The following is a 23,597-nucleotide window of genomic DNA, read 5'->3' on the forward strand; positions in this document are numbered from 1 at the left end:
CCGCAACCTGTTTAGGCCGGGGGTACACCGAAACTGACCGAATGACCACGGTACTGTTCCTCTTGTTTTCAACAAGTGGGAAGAATGGGGTAACCATCGTTTCAGGTTTCTGCCATGGATCGAATCATCACCAAGCAAAAGTGACAATTTCCTGCCGTTGCTGGCGCAGACTTGAGCAGACTGTGTCGAAATTGGTTATTAATTACTACAGCCACGTTAGAAACTGAAATCCACAGTATTATAATAACATGAAAGTCAGGATAGAAAAACAATTGCGACACATAGTGACACACACGTGACGAATTGCTTGGGAAAGCCCAGTCTGTTATGATTAGTGGCGGAAGCTGTAAACAGTGTAACATTTGGCAGGAGACAGTGAGAACAATGGTATATTGGAATGGGTTAAGAACTAAAGCATGCGTATCAAGCAAGAAAATTTTAATTAAGTTCGTTGAAACATTTAGACAGACATGTTGAAAAAAAGAAAGCAGACAATTTGCCTGAACTCAAAATTAGTGAAATGAACGTACAACAGGCTCAGCAATACAACATTAAGTGAACTACATTATCACAGAAACTTAATTGAGACTTATATCTATCAGACTCTGGGAGTACAATAGCAAATCGTTTGTGCGGACTAAGTGAGACCGAATGTAATTCGGATTACTGGAAAATCCCTATAATCTGGAAATATTCTGTTAAATGTAAAAACTGTAATGTGTGCTACAATAAATAGATTTTTTATTTTGGTACTAACAGTAAACACTCCTTTAGCACTTGAACTCTATATTTACTGTGTTCTACTCACGTTTATTTATTGAAATAGTGTGTAAGTTTCTTTTGTTTCAAAGTTGTGTGGCGTTTGCGAGCAGCACCATCGCTGAGACGTTTTACCAAAATTTCGGCTGGAACTATTTTCAGCTGACGTTCTACGTAAACCATTAGCTTTTACAGCTATGCCGTTGGCTCCGCACGATGCATTATTTCTTCCCTGAAACGCTCTTTAGTTATCCACTTCTCTGTAGTACAACATGAACTACAAATTTGGTCATCGGTTATCATGCTGTAACCAGCACCTCTGTCATTCTGTAACCAGGCTTCTACGTAACTAGATCTACGTCCGAAAAAGCATGCTTGCTAACATTCCTTGGAATTCAGTAGTGTTAACAACTTCACAAAATTCAGCGGTGGAATCACACATAGCATGCCATTCTGTTTTCCATCACCTCAGAGTCAGTAGTTCAGTAACTTGGTCCCAAGACGAGACAACCATGAAAATCACATCTTGACAATACCAATTTCAGCACAGAAATTCCACCAACTTTTCTTTCTTCTTCATTTAATTTACTCAGTAGCTGTCTTCTGTATACAAGTTTGATGTTCTCCAGTACTTCTTGATTTACCGCATGTAGAAGAACTTGAACTTTAGGAGGGAAGAACGTCACTCTGATGTCACCACTGCTTGACTCTCGGATGTGACGATGCATTGTCAAAACGCAATACGGCCTTCGGCGGAAGACGCTCTTCCGCCATGTGTCTTCCCACACTTGGCAAAAAATCCTCATGAAACCAGTTTGTGTTATCGTTGTTGGTGATGGTAAGCAACAAATTCTACGTACACAAGCGAGAGACATAATTTGCATGATGCACGCTTTCTTCAAGCGCAAAGCACGTGTATGCGGGTACCGCGACTGTCGCTTGGAACGCGAACCTCCTCCATGTCGCACCTACGCGAACCGCCATCGTTCGTGAACCGGACTGTAACATATTTCAATGCATGAGGCTGTTCTGATTTTCCAATTAACAACAAAAGGAATTTATGTCTTCCGAATGTACTGCTACAAGTTAAAATAACTCGATCTTTACACTGCTTATAAACCGCTGCCGCGTCATGTATTTTTGAAAGTCAATGTCTTACAGGGTAACATTCGACGAAGTCCACATGCGTCTGTATTACAAATCTGGTGTGGGCCAAAGTTTTCTGCTGCTGCTATATTCCCCGAAAACTTTCATCCGTCACTAAAAACTGGCGGATGCCATGAGGAGTTCTCCATCTTTCCAGCCAACTTTGGCTGAATGTGAAGTTAGGATCGGCACCAGGTGTCTTCCTGCTTAAGCTTAGCGCCTTTTTCTGCAGAACTGTAGCAGATATCGGAACGTGTTGTTCTCTTTTTTCGCTGAAGCAAACAAATAACGGATCCAATGTTTCATTTCGCTTTCTTTATTGTACTGAGATTGTGCAAACTTTCTTTGGTTGTAGATCTGAAGCAGAAGTCTTCAGTTTATTCTCGGTTCTCCTTCCAAGCTCACACAGCTGATATCCCTACACCATATTCTGCAGCTAAGATTTACAGCAGTTCTCCTTCGTCTTTTCCTTTTAATGGCTCCAACTTTTTGTCCATCGAAAAAGCCACTTTCTTACGTTTCGAAGCCATTTCACTCACTCGTACTCAAATCACGGGAACAGAAGGACAATACGAATACAGATTCTTAACTCCACAGATTTACACTGACCGTAATAACGGTAGCTATAAGGTTGTGTCCAGCGATCTCCAAGGTACCTGCGTTGCCAACAAACAGCTGTACATATACCGTATTGTACCTACCGTATGCCGTTTAATTTCTTTGTAAGAAAAGGAGAAAAAAACAAAATATTAATCCGGTTAACCGGAAATCCGATTTAACGAGGGCCGGATAAACAATGTTCTTGTGTATTTCCGTTACCCATCTACGTCGGCTCACATTGTTTGGTGGGAGAGCATATCAACAAACGATTTTAAGCAGTTATGTTAGGAACGTAAAGCAAAATTCTCTCCCTCGTAAATATGCAATATTGGGCAAGTTCGCAATAATACACAGCAGATCACAGTGGAAGAGAACACAGATAAATAAATCACGTGTGTCAGTTTGTAATAAGTAAAACATGATTTAATGAAATTGAAATTTTCTAGCGTATTCTTCATACGTTCGAAAAAACATACAACTTTTTGTCGGTGATGTTTTGTTTCCAGTGCTTTAAAAAATTGCAAAGCCATGCGCAAACAGATGGTATGGCCCAAAATCGCGTTATTATTTTCAATTCAGAGCTGTTGAAGGTTAGTTTGCCCTCGACAAAAAGAGCCCGTACAGTGTGGAGCCCGTGAAAGCATAGGGGCTCATAGAACGTACATGACCACTGCGTACATGAACGTACATGACCACTGCGCATCAGAAAAAGCTACGTGTATTCAGTACCACGAACACTGGCATTAAGGTCATTTGTATCCCGCATGTAAGGTTATGTTTTCAAAATAAATTGTTTTATAATTTTATATCCTCTTATCCATTAAATTTTGGGAAAGCAGTTGTGCAAGAGTCTCTTGGCTCGCTACTAGGATGACCGGAATACACGCGCCCGAAATATCAGTGCAGGGGTTGGGAGTTTGCACGCCTGGATACCAGAAATATAGTGAATTATTCATTACGGTATGAAAAGCAGAAAAGGCACATACGTATATGACCTTTCTCGAAAGATAAATCTGTATGAGATTTTCATCATTGTCACAACATGTTTGAACCATGTTTAAAAGTTAATGGATTTTGTTTCTCACAAAACAGATGTCTAGTTCTTTTCTGACATCCTCCTTTCCTACGTGATGTGGTTTCCTATTGCACGTGGGGATCTCGTTTATGCTACTGGATCCGGGGTCCGTTTCTGCGTTTAAGCACTCGTGTCGCGCTGCCATTGAACAGAGCTCCGACATTCATTGTTTTCGAAGACGCCTTCAGTGTCGGGCAGGGAGTTGTTGCGGAAGCTAATCACAAGAGGCATATATAGTCCAGTCAACGAAGGGAAACTGGGGGGGGGGGGGGGGGGGGAGAAATCGTGTAGTCGCAAATTTTCGTACAGTACTAGGAGGGTGCGTCATGGACAATAAGCTATAAGTCCCCCCATCCCCCACAAATACAGAGTGTGAGCGTTATGGTAGGGGGCGTTTAAAGGTCACGTTTTTTAAAGATTTTCTCAAATAAGTCGAAAATCGCGGTTTCCAGCAAAAGTATTTCCCAGTACAAATTTAATTACATTAAATTTACTACAAAAAAGGCCCTGTTCAGTTTTCGTCTAGTACTAACGGTTTCCGCGTTACACGGGACGGAAATATCGCACATTATTAAAAATAGTGTTTTAATGGTATAAAATTAGTGTTTACGTTAAATGAAGTTAGTTAAGAACAACGTAGTGTTAATACACTTTGTAGAGAACAACCCCCTCCCCGCCTCCCGGTCATGTCTGGTCATCGCACTACGTCTCCAGTGGTTCGTAAGGCGTACTGCGCCGAGTCCACACAACTTTGTAAAACACCCTAATTTGCTTTTTCTGACGTACTGTGTTATATAGAGTGGGTATTCACCTGCTCCTTCTCCAGTTTTCAGAACTGCGATGAGGGAATTGAGTGACCATCGTTTCGGTGACCTACCTTCCCTCGCGCTTCAACCCTCTATTCCCGCCACTCCAGCCCTGTTACAACCCTAGAACACAATTTATGCCTTAATATGGTTCTTCTCCACTTAGACGTGGTACGCGCATTTAATATTTGTTCTTAACCACTTCATTTAACAATAAACATGAATTTCATACCATTAAAATAATAATATGTGATTTTTTTCTTCCCCTGAAACGCGGAAACTATTAGTCCTAGAGGAAAGATGATTATATTTTTTGTAGGAAATTTAATATAGTTTAATTTTGTTCTGGGAAGCACTTTCCTAGTAGCTTCGAATTTCAGGTTATTCAAGAAAAACATAAAACTTGACCTTTAAATGCTCCCAACTGCTCCCATACTCACACCCTCAGGTAGAAAATCTTAGAATGTCGTTCATGACACTCCCCCTTACGACGTTACAAAAATTTTCAACTATAACATTTTTCCCTTATTTGACTGTTTTTGATCTTCGTTGACTTATGGAGTCATCTAAGATGGACAAGACGCGGCTGTAGCGTCAGCCGATGTCTCTCCCATGATAATGTAGGGATGACTATGAGGCCCAGGGCAGCCAATCCTCCGAGCTGCCTAATCTCTGAAATAAAAGAAATCCCCTTCCGTGCAGCTGGTACCCTCGTTGAGCAGTAGGTACCAGTCACGCTAAATTTTAATAACAAACGCAGAAAGACGGACGAAGCAGTTTCAAGGAATTAAAGTCAACCAACCAGTCAATAAACGAAGCTTTGTGAACTCGGGTTTCTAATAATAATAATAATAATAAAAGTTTCATAGATCCGTTGTCAACATTGAAATACTTAGTGTCCGTTGTAAAAATAAAAAATCATTTTCAAAAGCACTATATTCCAGTGGAATAAATTATAACCAATTTCGAAAATGTCATAAACATTTCTGAATACTCGCCATGGGTTCATAAGTAGATGCAATATACAAAATGACCTAATATCGTGCGATTACGCATTTGACACTGTCTCTGGAATCAGTTACAACCGTCAAGAGACTAGAAGTAACTAACTGGAACGATTTCAGATAGGAAAACTATAGTCAGCCGTGGGGAAGGCAGATGCCAAGTTATGATTTATTAGATGAATCACAAGGAAATGTAATCAACACACGCTTAGAAAGTCTCCGTCACTGAGGGATAGAAGTCGGTGTAGAACAGTGGCTTACCTTCCAACAAGGGATGCACACGAAGTGAAATTTCTACAAGGACAACTATTCGTTGTCAGACATAAGATAGAAAGTAAAAACCCCTCTATTACCTTGTCAAGGGAGCAATGAAAACCTTTACTTCTGACTTATAATTCTTCAACGGAAACTCACTGTCGAAATGGCCGTTATACAACACCTGACGAAAAAGTGAAGCACCCAGAAGAGGAGGAGGAAACTAAATGAAACTTCAGATGATGTAAGGGTTATTTCAGTGATTACTATTTCGAGTCATATTTACAACGAACTTAGCAGTATGAGCCCACCCTCTCTGTCCTGGATGTGTGCATTGATTCGGTTGGGAAGGCTGTCATGAAGCTGTCGTATTCTTTTGACATTCGAGACGGTCCAACATTTGTTATATCGGGGACGGATCTGGGGAAGTTGCTTATTCAGGGAATCTGAAAATACAAGACACAAAGAAAACCCACACAATTTCCCACAACAACCGGCCAATTTTATAAGCAAATTGACCACTCAGACAACGACTTGGTATGTTACAAGTAAACTGACGCTGCAGCTATTCTAGGAGGTTTCGTTGGAGACCATTTACAACGGCAACACTAACATATCCTAAGACCCAATGAACTGTCGCTACTAACACAAACCCGCCAGTAGCCCTACTACTCGTCCAGCAGCAGCACGGTTCCGGACTGAAGCTCCTAGAACCGGTCATCCACAGCGGCCGGCTAATGCAGAGGTAGCAGTAGAACTTTTCACCATGCTAATGCGGACGTAGAGGTGCTCTACTATCTCGCACTTGCTCCTCGCAAATGGTTCAAATGGCTCTGAGCACTATGGAACTTAATTTCCGAGATCATCAGTCCCCTAGACTTAGAACTACTTAAACCTAACTAACCTAAGGGCCATCACACACATCCATGCCCGAGGCAGGAACCGAACCTGCAACCGTAGCGGTCGCGCGGCTTGCTCCTCGCAACCCAACAACTTATTACCTGAGAGATCATCTTTTACTGCTCATAACTTCCTCAATCAGACAGTAGGTACAGTGTATGCGATCTCACGCTTTCTGAGGCCGTTGTTGCACAGCCATTGGAGCAATGATGCTGTAACGATAGTTTGGAGACCGAAATGCCACATACCTAATCACATTCGAAGTTCTCAATATTCTGCCATAAGCTTTCTATCCCTTATGTTTTCTTCCTATCTGTCAGTGTGGTACGGATAACAGCGCAGTGTTATTTCTGACCGCCTAAGACGATGTTCCTTACTCTCTTTTTTTTTCTTTTTCGGCAATGGTTACTTTCTTCTGGAATTTGTCTTCTGTTAACTGTAGACGCCACAGACAGCTTCTTAGCCGTTGATAAATGCCTTTTGTGGTTCTGTAAGTGAAGTACAGACGGACGAAGCTTGTCTCAGTTGGCGGTGAAATTCAAATAATCTCATATTAAGTTAATTGCATAATCATTCTACTTAAATTTAATATAACGATAACCAGACACAGACAGAAAGAAGCAAGAGTCCGAGAAACAGAGGATGATTCTGTTTTTAACATTTGGAATGAACATTAAAATGAAAACTCTTCCAAAGACGTTTAATTATGATCGACTGTGAGTGGCTACATCTGTTGTTGATAGACCGTTGAAACAAATTGGATTTATGGTGCCTTGCCTGGACACCAGTACAGCTGGCCTGAGTGGCTGAGCGGTTCTAGGCGCTTCAGTCTGGAACCGCGCGACCGCTACGGTCTAAGTTCTAGGGGACTGATGACCTCAGATCTTAAGTGCCATAGAGCTCAGAGCCATTTAAACCATTTCACACCAGTACATTATTAAATTAAAATGTCATCTAGATTAAATACAAGACATTAGCTGCATTTACTAGTTAATGAAAATGTCCAGTTTCATCTGTTCATGGGTGCCAGAAGCAAACACCTCGATCTTGAAAAACAAAACTTGATAAAAACAGAAAATAAATTTAAATCAATATAAATTACTCGAACAAAGAACAAACTCAGGACTTAAGTAAGTGTGGAGTTTACTTAAAATATTGTGAAGAAGGAGCATTTTACGGGTATAGTCCTGAGCAGTAATGCGTGTACAATTCTCATCACTGCATAATGATTGACACAACTGCTATCATTTCACTGCAGATGCAGCCACAGCTTATACACCAAAGCCCCCAAAACATTGATGGTGACCCAATTTTGTAACACACACTCTGCAAGAAGAGAGAAGTCGCGCATCACTAAATTCTGTATCTTCTATCTTTGGCTTCGTCACGTGCGTCTACGAATCTACCGTCTTGACCTCTCATACATTCAGCAACATCTCGCTCTCCTCTTTTGCATTATTCAGAAGGAAGGGCGTTAATGACGTCTTCGTGTACACCAAGAATTCCTTCCATCTGTTGACGAACAAAGATACGAGAAAGAAAAGAGGGTTTTTTAGGCAGTGCCACCTCTGCCCCTCCAATGTAACGTCGTCTGCTGCATAAACTGTGCGCATGTATTTCGTAACACTCGTATCGTTAAAAATGTATTTCTCCATGGTCTTAGATTCCAAATCTGCCCTAGCTGATTTTTATATTTTGAAGCCTAGATAAGCGTCGAGATATCGCACAGCTTATTTTCCGACAGAAGTTTTCTAACTCTTCTGACTCAAGCGGAAACAAACAACTTTGAATAATGGGAGACAGGGATTTATGAACTATTTACGTAAGTGAGCAACTTGAATGAAAACTATAGTTCTGTGTTACTTACGTTATGAAATACTTCCAGTATCAGGAGATCAGTGCTAATACACCACTTCGTATTTATTATAACAGTGGTAAGTGCAAGAAACATTAGGCAACTTAGACCTTGTTGGTTTGAGACTTCTCCCGGAGATGAATTACAGCTCTAATAGGAATCGATATAGGAAACCTCAGCCTGTCTGTAGTTTCTACCCTACACCAATGTTAGGGAAAAAGTCCTCTGCGCCAAGTACAGTATCGAAACAACAACAAACGGTCGTCTGTATGTGGTGTGCGATAAATAGTCTCACTTTCAAACTGTATGAGATCATTTTGGCTAAATATGTTCTGTTTTGTGACATGAGTTGCTTATGCGGAAAGTTGTTTTCCTAAAGTAAACAAAATAGGAAAGTAAGAATAATAGCCCGGGTTCGATTCCCGGCGGGGTCAGGGATTTTCTCTGCCTCGTGATGACTGTGTGTTGTGTGACGTTCTTAGGTTAGTTAGGTTTAAGTTCTAGGGGACTGATGACCATAGATGTTAAGTCCCATAGTGCTCAGAGCCATTTTTGAAGAATAATAGGAGTACTGTCATGTAACGTATCGATCCTTGCCCGACTGTGCACGGTGTCGATATGTTCCAAAAATATGATATTGCATTGCCTGTGCTGTTCAGAAGTACAATGCGATGTTCCTTCGGGAATGCATGCATTTCAGCGGAAATACGTGCTTTCGGGTCCCTCGGGCATGATTTCTTGCACGTAATATCTTTTATTTCGTCTGCCTGCACAGAAACAAAAGTAACAGCATTTAAAGTCTTTAATCATTTCTTCAATGGAAAATTGATACATGTAGTCTGAAAATTCATTTTGCGTAAGACGTGGCATATAGTTAAAGATCGAAGTACTAGAGTTGTTGAAGTAGTCATCTAACACACAGCCAAAGTTTCCTAGAATAAATAAGAAGTCTTAGAAATTTCCATGTTTAACTGAATCTCGTTTTCAATTGGAGCACTTAACTCATGAGTTCCACAAAACATTAAGCACTCTACCACTCTGCTTAATACGTGCATGTTCTTCGTAACGTATTCATTATATTTCTGGACCGATTGTTTATATGCTGCGCAGCAATGTTAATGGTGCCAGACATTTTGCATTTACAAGAATTTTCTAAATGTAGTCAGCTTCTCGCATGTTTCTTAATTCGATCACTTTAATGAATCAGATCCTTACAGCCAACTATTACCCACTTGTTAGCTACCAAAGAATACACAATAAAAAAAAAAAACATTTTTTTTCTACACCCAAGGAGAACCAAACTATTTGCAGAATCACTGCAGGCAGCCATAATTTAGTCATGTAAATTTGCTAAGAAGCACGACGTATTTGATATAATTTATGCTATCGATGTCAGTAACAAGATTGCCCAGCTTCTTCAATAATGATCACAAACCAAAGCATTCGTCAGTTGGTCTTACCTTATTTTCTAATGGCTGAAGAATGTGAGCACTTCAGAGGAAGTTAAGCTACCACTTTCTGATATGATAGAATACTGATCGGTTGTGGCTATTTGGGGTTGCTGTGTACTCTAAATATCAAAAGTGGTGTCGCTTCTGATCATACGATCGTGGCGTCACTTCTGGTTATGGCTCCTAAGTTTAGTATTTTCGAATTGATGTCTGTCAGTGTGTATAGAGAATATTGCCAGGTTAAGGTTTTCGAGCTGGTTCAACCCTTCGTACACAGTGGTGAACTACCAGGATACTACAGTGTTTAAATTTCATCTTAGTATTATTATTTTCAGACATGTTTAAAAAGATGTCTGGACAGATTGGTTAAAAAATTTCATAATTAATCAATAATATTTGTGACTTCGCAAAACTAATGCCGTCAAATAGAAATATTACGTGTAAGGGTTCACATCTCTAACAGAATGACAGTTTTTGACCTTGATGTGAGGAGTAAGAATTTGGAATCTGTACTGTAATGAATAATAATCTTTTTTTCCTTGTTGTTTCAGGTGAAGTAGCTGTCTTCATAAAATCATAAAATTTTTAAATAATTCGATCACTTCAAAAAGGTATGGGAAAACCTATTGTAAAATTAGCATGATTCCCAAACAGGACAGCAATGGTTTCGTGATTTCTGAAGGGGGACAGAAAACATGTGACAGTCTAATCTTTTGTATGTCGCGCACACAAACCTTTTCACTTTCTTGATGCTTTTGTGCTGCAGATCATATGCTTTTACTCGGAAGCACAGAGAACGAAATAAAGTGAAAGAGTTCTTCATAACTGCATTTGTCTTCAGCCCGTTCTCGATGTAGCAGTGACGGTATGATTTCATCTCTCGGAGTTACACTATCAATACAGCTTTATTCTGCTAGACAAGCTGCTTCAAGGGCAGTGGTAATCTGACGTTTTCTGTAAGTCCCTCGCTGGGACAAAGGCAAGATATTAAGTATATGATGCTTTAGCTCCATATTTTAAAAAGCTGTTGGTAGATGATATTGGAAGAGCACATTCCTCTTTATTTCGCTGAAGCTGTGAATACGGCTTTAAAGAAAGAGCTTCAAACAGGTCTGATTCCAAACAAATGATTATTACATGACACCCATAGGCTTTTTTCATTAGTATAGCCACTGCTAGTGACATTTACCCCAAGATAAATGCCCAGTCGAAGCTATTGGTGACAAATTGTGATAGACCCAATGAAAACAAAACTGTGATTCATCTTATGAATGAATCTCTGGCCCAGTTACGTAGAAAACATTTGATTGACGTGGGCATACGTAGCATACACATTATCCATAGTACATTCCAAAAAGAATCACAAGGCTTTGGTGAAAATGTTTCGGACATGATCTACAATTTTCTGGTGGCCAAACATCTCGTTGGGAAGATTTTTAAAAATTGGTTTACGAAACATGTTTTCTCTAGACGGCTGACATTAGAACCAGCTGGAGAGATATTCGTAGAATAATAGCCAGCTGTTGAAAATTATTTTCTTCAGTTCATACCCGAGCACAAAGACAAGTTCACGAGTTCTCTGAAAGAGGAGAATATTATTAAACTATTAAAAGACGAAACTACCGAACCAGAAATTGTTTGTTTGTGCTCAAAACAGTTCAACGTACACTGGTTTCTTTCAGAACAGAAATCCTTTAATGCCTCTAGTCTGTAATGTGCTCAAAAATCTCGTTAGAACACTCATGAATCTTTTTGTGTTATTGCTGCTCCATTGAGTCTGGAAACGTTTTGTGGTAAGTATTATTTACCATTGAAAAGAATAGTGTCCGTCGCTAGAGAAAGTGAATGTCTCAAGAAGCTAAGTCCATAAGAAAGATACTACGTTTACATTCAAGCTAGAAAGCACTCTGTGTCTGCTTGTACACATATTTTGGGAAAGTCTTCTTTAGAGAAACCTCTGTAGTGATGTCTTCGACGTTTGCATCCTAAAAAGTTGTTGAAAGAAGGACCATACAAAAACAGAGAAATAAGCTGCAGTTCTTTCAGTTGAGTACACTGAACACGCAGTAGGTGATGAATGGAAACTTATGTTAGAAGCATAAAGAAAAATGAGTTAGTGACATGAACCTACTAGACGTCCACTGGACTCAGGATTTTTTGTCTTTTTTGAGGTGCTATGTAACTCTGGAAAAAAGAGCAATACGCTATGTTGTGTTGGCAGAAGAGCCAACACCGTGTTACTAGAGGAGGCCGAAATGCACGCGTTTTAGCTCACGCGGGCTGGCGTGAGGAGGGAAGAACTATACTGACGTGAGGTCTGGAACATGACAAGGAATTAGAATTCAGAAAGCGGACGTAGCTAGTTTGATACTTAACTTTAATCCATTAATGATGAACGTCGCTCTTGGCGGTACATGATTCACAATATTACCTGTTCAGAAGACATTCTAATTACTGAATATGGCGCCTTGCTAGGTCGTAGCAAATGACGTAGCTGAAGGCTATGCTAAACTGTCGTCTCTGAAAATGAGAGCGTATGTAGGCACTGACCCATCGCTAGCAAAGTCGGCTGTACAACTGGGACGAGTGTTAGGGAGTCTCTCTAGACCTGCCGTGTGGCGGCGCTTGGTCTGCAATCACTGATAGTGGCGACACGCGGGTCCGACGTATACTAACGGACCGCGGCCGATTTAAAGGCTACCACCTAGCAAGTGTGGTGTCTGGCGGTGACACCACACCCTACTGTCACGAAAATTCTGTAGGCTGAACTTGCGCTCTTGCATGGCAGTGCAAACGTAGGAAGGGGATTCACTTTGTCGGGAAACATCTTGAATGAAGACACTGCAAACACGTGTGAAAGATCGTTGGATGGTCATTTGACTGTGAGAGATGCAGTAGTGAATGTTTTTGAAGGGAATGTCCATTTTGTACAAACAGTGAGGTGAAGATCACAAGAGAGTGGCTGAGGAAACAAGAACAGAAAAAGAGAAACTTTTACAAGAAAATATGAAAAGTAAGTTCCCAAAAGGAAAAGTAAATATTGAACACGGTGAACAGCCACTGAAGAAAATGAAAGAGTCCGAAAATGAGACAAGATTGACCTTTAGCGAATTGCTGGGATGATGCGAACAACTCTTTAAAAGAAGCAATAAATAGATAAATAAATAAATAAACTTGATGGGAAGTAGTGTGGCCTAAGGAAAGTTATAGAGTGCTACAAAAGTTAGGGAAAAAGAAGTGAAGAAAATTCCTGTAGGAAGCAGTTAATGAGTGGAAAAGCCATGTTATAACTTTTTTTTTCAAAGAAGCTTAAAGAAAGGGAGGCTTAGTGATCTAATTTTGTAAAGAAACTAGATGATTTTCACATTACCTTTAAAAATTAAAATTTTTAGATATTTTGCTTGTATTACTCCGAAAATGGTACTAAACAGTTACACTTTGACGCCTTTTCTAGTTTTAGATATATTTGTGCTAAATAGGAGCCTCTAAGTTTTATTATGATAAAGTGCAGTGATTTTCCTGATTGGTTTTATTAGTTTTATATGTAGTTTTATAAAAGTTTCGTAATTTAATTATAATCAAACCAATAAATAGGTGTAAGTTGGATGGCTATGAGGATAGTGGAGGCCATGTATAAAAAAAGTTCTTCTCACACTTCTTTCCTAATGAATAATTTGAGACTGTGTTTAGTCTATTTGTTATGTACCAGTCGCTAAAGAGTTTTTGCAATCGAAATGATCAGTAAGTCAGTAATTTCAGTCTTATCTACTTGGTTTTCATTCCTCCTACAGTTTCCAGGTTTACGACTTTGCAGCACCTTAGGTTTTCAAACTACTCTACACAGTCAATCATCGTGAAGTAAGACTAGCCACTGGTACCTTACGGAATACTCCTATAGAAAGTCTCTTTGCCAAAGCAGGGATCTCCTCTCATCACTTCCGACAGTACCAACTCTTGCTCACTTACACACTTACCATCCGACGATTACGATTTCTTAATCATCCATCTTGTCAAACTTTTTGCATACATGGGACACTGACCCCTGACGTCCATCCTCAGATGGGGTTGCCGGTTGAGACCGCTTTCACCACTCCTCTCTTTGGTTAGTAACCAGATCACGAATTAGGACTGATATGTTTGAAGGACCTAAGGTTTGTCGTCCCCATGACCTTTCGGCGTCTGTTTCTCCCTCTTTTTCAGAAGTATTAGGATGCCACCGTCATCTATACTGCTTACAGTCAAGATAGTATCTTCACCCAACTACGGTGTGTTTGCGAATGGAGCGTCGCGCACCACAATCTGCGTCTGAGAGACCCTCGACATAGCCGTCTTTCCAGCTGCATTGGCCATCCCTCTTTTGTACTCTGTTTTAATTCCTTCCGTACTGCCGGCCGGTGTGGCCGTGCGGTTAAAGGCGCCTGGAACCGCGTGACCGCTACGGTCGCAGGTTCGAATCCTGCCTCGGGCATGGATGTGTGTGATGTCCTTAGGTTAGTTAGGTTTAATTAGTTCTAAGTTCTAGGCGACTGATGACCTCAGAAGTTAAGTCGCATAGTCTTCAGAGCCATTTGAACCTTCCGTACTATATTTTACCTCACTACGACGAACAGTGTCTGTTGTTCACATGACTAACACTATGGATCGGGAATGGGACGGCTGTGGGTAGGATCGCCCCCGTCGCATGCTAATACTTGGACAGTCATTCACCTGACCCCACACACCTACTTTTATTTCTTTCACTTTTTTTTATTACTGTCCATCCAAATTATGTCTATTACGTTTTTAGCCTTCTCACAGTTGTCACTGCGAATCTCCCGGCTACATTGCATTCTTTGTAACTTTCTTTGCCCTTAACCGAGTTGGGGAAGGGTGAGATGCGGGTGGGTTCTATCACGCCGCTGAGACCCCTGAGAATGCTCTCGTCTGTTCTCTGACATACGTACCGGCCCGACCCACGTACATTTAAATTACTTCTGAGTTGTCGCATCAATATTACTTTCAGTCCTTCAATACTGCATACGTTCATAATTTGATCAAGTTTCTGGCTGACATCACTAACTCCAGATGAACTTCCTTTTGAATTAGGGACTGACGGCCTTGTCGTTTACTCCCTTAACCAGCCAGCAAACTAAAACCACCTAAACAATAATGCTCTGAGCGGCCTATCAAACTTGATGCTACTGCTTACCCAAGTGGGATTCGTAAAATGTACAGTCCCACATAATTCTTCTGGTCTTCTTTGTTGTCTAGAAGGAGACTATTCAGCCGTTACACTAGAAACCTAGTATGGTGAGCTGCTGTGTCCGGATGCTCCTGTGAAAAGTAGTCTATACAGGTGGTCAGAAACAGTCTGCAAAGCAGGTTGTTGCAGAGTAGGCTGTGCTGAAAAATAATTGTTAAGAAAAAACAATTCAATAAGCTGCTCTGTTACCAAGTTAATTAGCATTGAATTTAGCCGATCGCGCCTAAGCGCGTGCAAATTGAAGTGGCTCGACAGAGATGGTGTCGCCAAATGTTTTCTTCATTTGGTTTCCTAAAACTCAACAAGAGAGCGATAAAAAAATTGGACATGGGACGGTAGTAACGATCAAACCCGAGTCGAAGGCTGAGAAGTCTAGTGCATTATAATCTATTCTGTGAGAACACTGACACTAACTGTATCTGCCAGGACGCTTGAATTTGTCCGCAACGGCTTGATTGGCTAACTTCAATGCCAATTAACTCTGAAACGGCGCAACATATCAAGTTTTATTTATTTCTGCTTTCTGCTACCAATCATTTTTTTTATTTTACGTCTAATCTAACATAATACAACGCGTTTCGAACATGTTCTGCTAATCTTCAGGCGTTATACGTACATACATGCACAGAAATGTTTCTTAAAAATAAACAGTCTTAAACTAGATTAGTCTAGAACTCTTTGTCCATTTTTTGTTACTGCAGCTGCTTGTGTGGCATTTGGGAGGGAGGGGGGGGGGAGGGGTCAGTGGATGGCTAGAAATCGAAATCAGTGATGTCTACTTCTGGTTTTCTTCTTTGTGGTTGACTATTTATGATATCACAGCCTGTATGGGATGCAGATAGATTTGCATCAGTTGTGTGTTACGAAAATAGTGTGACAGGCTTTTATGTAACAGTTGATCACTTACGATTTCATCATCTTGCTGTTTCACTTGCATCACTGATGTAATGGCGGAACTGTTGGTTAACATTACACTATTGCACATTGTATTTTAACACTGATTGCCAATGTAATGTACTACACAAATTGCAGTTTGTGCAGTGCATTACGTTGGCAATTAGCGTCCGTATCTGGTACCTCCCAACAACTCGTCGGTCCCGAATGTGCCGTACCACCCCAGCGTCTATTCTGCTAGACCGAATGGAGCACAATCCTACTGACAGTTCCTTACTGTTGCCACTGATGGTTAAGTGTAAAGTCGTAAAGAGTGAGGAATTTTCACATGATGGTCAGTGTTTTACAGCACTTGGCGGAAATAAACTCCTAAACGTCCTGACGGAAAGCAGTGCCTTCCAAAAAAGGGCTATTAGAGGAGCAGGAATTGGCCGATGAAGCGACGAAGGGCAAGCTTGGATCAGAGAAAGATAGCGAATTAGCCGCGTCCTTTCAAAAGATCATCCCATTATTCAACAATTTTCGGAAATCAAGGAAAACTCAAGCCTGTAAGACCGACGGGGATCTGAACCGCCATCCTCCAGAATGAGAGTCCAGCATCTTATCACAACGCTACATCTCCCAGTACGTTGCATAGACAGTGCGGATGCATCCCACCGCTGACGAAGGGTGCCATAGTGCTCAGAGACTGTACTGATATTTTTATTTTAAATCGAGTTTTCCCCTACATCACTAGAATAAATCCTTTTGAAAAGTCTGTGGTAGAATCTGTTCCAAATTCTTGTCCAAGTGAGCTGCATCTGCAATTATCTTTTACGTTAACGAGGCATCAAATGCTAAACTTTCTCCTTTCCTTTATGAAGGCTATCTTGAGAGCCACAATGCCACAGAGGGTCCTGATCTTGTTTAAGTCAGCTAGCGTAATTTGGTGGTGGTTTCTCGCGTTAATTTCCGTTTCCTGAAGGCTATCTGGTTATCGTTTAGTATATTTCTAGTTTTTCTAGACGGACACCAAGGTGAGACTTCGTTCCAGTTGTGCAGAAGCGCTCATCATTTGGTATTCCCATTTCCTTTTGCACTGTCAAGAAAGAAATGTTTTTCTTGGTATATCCAATGTTTCATAGATTCTGGACTCTATACTGAATTGACTTCGTTAGCAGCATCAAGGACTGAACCATTTAAGATTCGAGATTCCGAATTTGTTACGGAGAATACAATGTGTTGTTCATACATAATGACTTCAAATTGTGGGTCAGATTTGGACTCGCCCCCGAACAGAGTGAAGTGGTATTATGGCAGGGACCAGGTTCAATTCTCATCTGGACCAACCAGATTAGATTTTCAGTGGTTTCCTTAAATCATTATAGGCAAATGTCTGGATGGTACCTATAATAAAAAGAAGACACGTCCGACTGCCTTCTCCACGCTTACTCACACGATGTTGTACTTCATCCCCAATGACCTCGTCGTGGACGGGGCATTACAACAATTTATATTTCTTCATTCCTTCCTTCCTTTCTTTCTTATATAACCCAAATACCCACCTTTTATTCTTTGTATGCTACCAATCGAGATCGTCCTTGGGGGAGGAGGGTCTTGAGAAAGAGAGAATTTTAACTTCGTACAATGTTGTCCACATCTGGTACTAAAGGGCAAAATTGGGCAAAAGGGCGTAAATGTAGTCTGAGTGACAACGCTAAGACCGTGTAGCTAGACTAGCCTCCGTATCTGTTTTTCTGGAGGTGATGGTCCCACACTGTCTTGGGGGAACCGATACAGTGTTTGAACGGGGCGAGACGACAAATACACGTATCAGCTTTGAGTTAGTTAGGGCACTGCTTACGACAGATAGGAATCTATGTGTAGTCAACCAGTGTTGGTCTTTTGGCACTATCCAACCATTTGATTTGTTATTTTCGTCTAAATAAGCTTCTAGGTGTTAACTCCCAAAACTATAACACCACCTCAGTACTGCCTGTCTGTCGACTTGTGGAAGCTCCTCGAAAGGTAAAGGTAGGACTGCACACAGTCGAGTCCCATCAGTGTGATCTCCACCTACGTTTGACGTCAACGTGCAATAACTACTCACAGAATGCAACTGGCAGCACTACCAATGTAGAGTATGTAACGCATGTCGGAGGACGCGGAAAACAGCGCAGTCGTTGTCATAAAGCGGAAACGGAGCAATTTGTCTGACGACCAAAACGGCATGATCATTGGCTTTCGGGCCGAGGGCGGAAGAATTTACGAAACAATTAAGTTTGCAAACTGTTCGTCTGCTGCCATGGTACCCTGCGTGGCAAAACGGCGCTATCGAAAACTGTGGTGCATCACAGGCCAAGATAGCAGTGGTGAAGTGTACAGGAGAATAGACGTTCAGCCGTTGAGCAACTGACTGCGCACATGGGCCAAGGGGCTACCAACAGTATCTCCTGAACGATCGCCTACTTACGGGCCTCCACACCAGGTGTCTTGTTCATGCACCCATGCTGACTGCTGCTCATCGGCGATGAAGGCTGGAATTTTCACGCCAATGCCGCAGCTGGACGTCCACTGAGTGGCGACAGATGGTCTTTTCAGACGAATCACGTTTTATGCTCCTTCTGACAGATGGCTGATGCCCTAAAAAGGGTCCAGGCTGAAGGCGAGAGAATTACGGTGTAACCTCCCAACAGAAAAGTTCAGTAACCTCCCAACAGTAAAATATATAACCATAACATTGACATTTAGCGTAACCTCCCAATAAATAAATTCCGTAACCTACCAATAATAAAATGTGACTAAATTCTCAATAAAACTGTCACTCACTTACAACCTTTCAATGATGACTGTGAATTTAAACTGGTAAATTTTGGACGTCAGCAGTGCTGCGTCATGGCCCTGAAAGATCATTCTGAATAAATTGAAAATTCTTACCTCAATAAGGCCGCCGGATAACGCGTATATATATCTGCTCTTATAAGAAATTTTTCTAGCACAGCCCTGTGCAATGCTAGCCTATAGATTTGTTATGTATAAAAAGAAACAACTGATTTTTCTTTACAATAATCGGAATGACCATGGATTGGAGAAATTAGTAAGTTCTTCAAATTGAGATGAATGATTATCAAAAGTTGATTTTTTATATGAAAGATTATTATTAAGAGATTTTTTAAACATTTACACGGGGCTTGACATAACAATAGTACATGTGCGCGATGCTGCTTTTACCTTATACTACATCGCTCAGGCACCGCCATCGCTCCCCACGACCGGCCCAGCCAACTCGATACACCACACTGCAAGCTACTACTAAACAGTTCCTACCGCATCCAACACTGCTCTCTGGTCTGAGATTCTCTTATACCTTACATATCGCAGGCAGCGCGTGAGCAATCCATCGAAATTACATCTGCTCGAGTGCACTAGCAACAAATTCCTTAATCATGGACCTTGTAACCGCCCCACAAAATAAAATAAATAAATATGAATATGATTCTGATTTAGTGTAACCTCCCCACAAAATTCTTTTTTCATTTGAAACCTCCCTACAAAATTCTTTTCACATTAACCTCCACACAAAATTCTTTCTGATTTAATCTAAGCTCAAAATTCATTCACATTTAGCGTAACCTCAAAACAGAAAAATTCCTGAACCTCTCAATTAAATTGTCGCTCACTTATGACTTTTCAATAATTCACTGTGAATTTAACCTGGTAAATTTTGGACGACAGCAGTGCTGTGTCATGGCCCTGAAAGATCATTCTGAATAAAAAAAGGAAAAATTCTTAACTCAATGAAGTCGCCGGATATATCTGCTCTTACAATAAATTTTTCCGGCACAGCTCTGTGCAATGCTGGCCGACCTATCTGTCATTTATGAAAGAAAGCAACTGATTTTTCTGTTGCAATAATTGGGATGATCATGGATGGGAGAAATTAGTAAATTCTTTAAATTGAAATGAATGGTTGTTAAAAGTTACTTTTTATGTGGAGGATTATTATTACGAGAGTTTTAAAACATTTACATGCGACTTGAGATAACATTACTACATATGCACGAGGCTGCTTTTTACCTTGTACAATAATCCTCAGGCTCCGGCATCGCTGCACCGCGACCGGGCCAGCCAAATGATACACCAGACCAGAGCAGACTCCAGACCAGACTAGCAACAACTTACTGCTACAGCTACACAGTTCCTACTGCAGTCAACACCGCTCTCTGGTCAGAGACCTTGCATATCGCAGGCAGCGAATGAGCAATACCTCGAAATTACATCTGCTCGGACCTCTTACAACCTCTTACATAACCCTCCACTGGGGGGGCAAAAATCTGGCAGCGATGGTGAGTCAATTGGACTTGCCATGAGCAACAAATTTTTCTATAATCTATTTAGTTACTAAGTCTACAGTCACGGAGTGTATACATTATTGATAAGTGCAGAACATATTAAGATATGAAATAGAGTGCACATGCACTGAGTACAGAACATATCAAGAAATGACAAAATGTATACGCAATGAGCACAGAACATATTAAGAAATGAAATACTGTATACGCAATGAGTACAAAATATATTAACAAAAGACTTAAAGTGCACATGCAGTGAGTTCAGAACATATTAAAAAATGACAAAATGTATATGCTATGAGTACAAAATATGTTAACAAATGACATAAAGTGCATACGCACTGTAAAACTCTTTAGCATTTTTACATGAATTAGACATATGAAGGGGTGAAATAAAGTGCACACGCAATGTAGAAGTCTTTAGCATATTTAGGACAACTGATCTTATTAACAAATGAAATGAAGTGCACACGCACTGCATATGTCTTTATCATTTTGCAAGAATTTAAATGCATGTATAAGTATTTACCATTTTTATAAGAGCTAGGAAAGGAATGAAAGGATTGCATCATGGTTGTAGCACAGTAGGTTGCATGTAGCTGCACTGAAAGTCCATATCTTTCTACAGAAGCACAACACCAAGTGAGACACTCTGAAGTTCTCTTCCCTGAAGTATTTATCAGTGTAGCCAAGACACTGAAATGTTCTATTAATATTCAATGTGATCATTTTGGTGGTACATTAGGTACACCAAACAGTAGGACCATAATAACATCTTCATCGTTTAAGGTGTCTAGCGTTAAAAGGTTTTTGCTTTTCGTATTTAACCATATATAACACTGATGATGATAATTTATGGCAATGTTTGCCGACAAGATAAAGAATGCAACTTTTTAACACTAGATTGCGTACTCACGGCAGTTCTCCTTGGCCGTTTTTTTTTTTTTTTTTTTTTTTTTTTTGTACAACTTGGAAAGAGAGAAAAATTAATGAATGATCGACGATGCGTCGGTTCTCGATTGTGTTCAGGAGACGTACAGATTGATTGCGTGAAAATAGTTTCTCAAATGACCTCTTAATCCGGATTGCTTTCACGCAATCAGACTCTTCAATGAAATTACCTAAGGGACCTATTTGAATAATAAAAAAAATGCAAAACAGTGAAATTTTGTAAAAAAAGTTGTCAGATCGGAAACTGGACACATTAATTGTCTCCCAAATACAATCGAGACACCGTGATAAAGAGCGAACCTGTAACAAAGTTCATTTAAACATAAACATTATTTGTGGTTAATTTAAAGAAAAGAATAAGCATAGATTTTCTGTACAGTGAAGCATCAATATATTCTCAAAGAACAAAGGCGTTAAACTATAAACATTAACAAATTTACAATGAATACAAAACTTACTTTTTTATGTTTTTCTCATACATGGAGCAGTGCAACAATCGCTGCTTTTGTATGTGTGATATTTTGTAAAAATTAAATGTCCTGGCGTGCGCATAAGTATTTTTTATCGTCACAAGGTTCACAAAAGCGTTTTTTGTTGTTGTTGGAGATAACGTAGTTTTTCACACTAAATGAAATATAACTTGTAGCGGTGCTACACAACACGTCTTAACAAGTCGGCGACCAAACATCAAAGGTAATGAAGTACATGTTAACATATCGGCGACCAGAAGTACAACTAACTATATAGACTCTAGAATTTTCCTAACAAAAGATAAATTGTTCTTTCTTCTGTTTCGCAGCTTCTTGCTATCAAGCGCTGCGGCAACGATTTTAAATATCTGCGCCCAGCGAGTTATAGTGTTTAAAAGTACCTTTTAAACGCTGGCCGCGCGTCTTGGTATAGGCGCACGTTGTAAACAGATTTCGTCTTTACTCTCGCGTTGTCATGCTTAGTATCATTACAAACTACACTCGATGGCTGTCCTTTTCTCATATGCAAAATGTCTGAAATCCAATAATATCACAGGTGGTGGACAGCTTGATATGTCAACACCACATTCTTGTAGAATCCATACCCTTACATCAGCGTAGAATTAGTGCAAAAACCAAATATAGTGCTCTATGATCACGGGGATGGACAGGACACATGGATATTGCAGTAATTGTTGGTAATTAGTTCAGAAGGTGAAGGATACATTAAGTCTTATGCTAGTCATCACAGAATTACACTAGTGTATCAACTGATCTGATTAATTATTGGCATTCATTGGCTATTTACACAGCATTTGAGTAGTATATATGGAGTATTACAGAACATTATTCATAAGTCATCTCATTACAGTAATTATAACAGAACATTAATTATAAGTCTTCTCATTACAGTTATTATTGGCACTCGTTGGCCAGTTACAAAGCATTTATTATGCATTATTCAGAAGTCATCATTCAAAACAAGAGTTTTTGGGTGTAGCATCAAGCTGCTGGTGTTTATATATGATATCATGCACGTGACATAACACATATTTAAAATGTAAGACATTGTAACTATTACTCAAGGTCTGTAGTCCAATAATACATAGACATAATGGAATCAGTACATCAGAAAAATTTGCATTATATTTAGGACTAGAAATATATCTTAAACTGGTAGCATTATTTAGTTGTATACTGGTACTCGTTGGGACTGGTAATAATTTTTTTTTGTGCTAGCAATGCATTGCGTTGGGATCGATAGTCAATTGCTGGGGCATGAAACTATTTGCTTTTGACTTATTGCTGGAAATAAGGATTAATAACGTCATTCGTATGAGGAAGTATTGAATAGGATTGGGGAGAAGAGAAGTTTGTGGCACAACTTGACCAGAAGAAGGGATCGGTTGGTAGGACATGTACTGAGGCATCAAGGGATCACCAATTTAGTATTGGAGGGCAGTGTGGAGGGTAAAAATCGTAGGGGCAGACCAAGAGATGAATACACTAAGCAGATTCAGAAAGATGTAGGCTGCAGTAGGTACTGGGAGATGAAAAAGCTTGCACAGGATAGAGTAGCATGGAGAGCTGCATCAAACCGGTCTCAGGACTGAAGACCACAACAACAACAACAACAACGTCATTCGTCATGAGTCAGCTGTAGCAAGGTTATGAAACAAGTAGAGTATATGTGATCACATTCATTAGTGATAGATACAACTGGGTAAAAAATGCATGTACTAGAATAAGTTTAATAACTAACTGTGTAAGTAGGCTGTTTAGGTTTTTGTAGGCTGTTTAGGTTTTTTTTATTGGTAACGCCACCTCTGTATGAAAATCACTGGCTGTGCTGTGTGCA

This window comes from Schistocerca piceifrons, chromosome 2 (genome assembly GCF_021461385.2).
Source record: "Schistocerca piceifrons isolate TAMUIC-IGC-003096 chromosome 2, iqSchPice1.1, whole genome shotgun sequence".
Taxonomy (NCBI): domain Eukaryota; kingdom Metazoa; phylum Arthropoda; class Insecta; order Orthoptera; family Acrididae; genus Schistocerca; species Schistocerca piceifrons.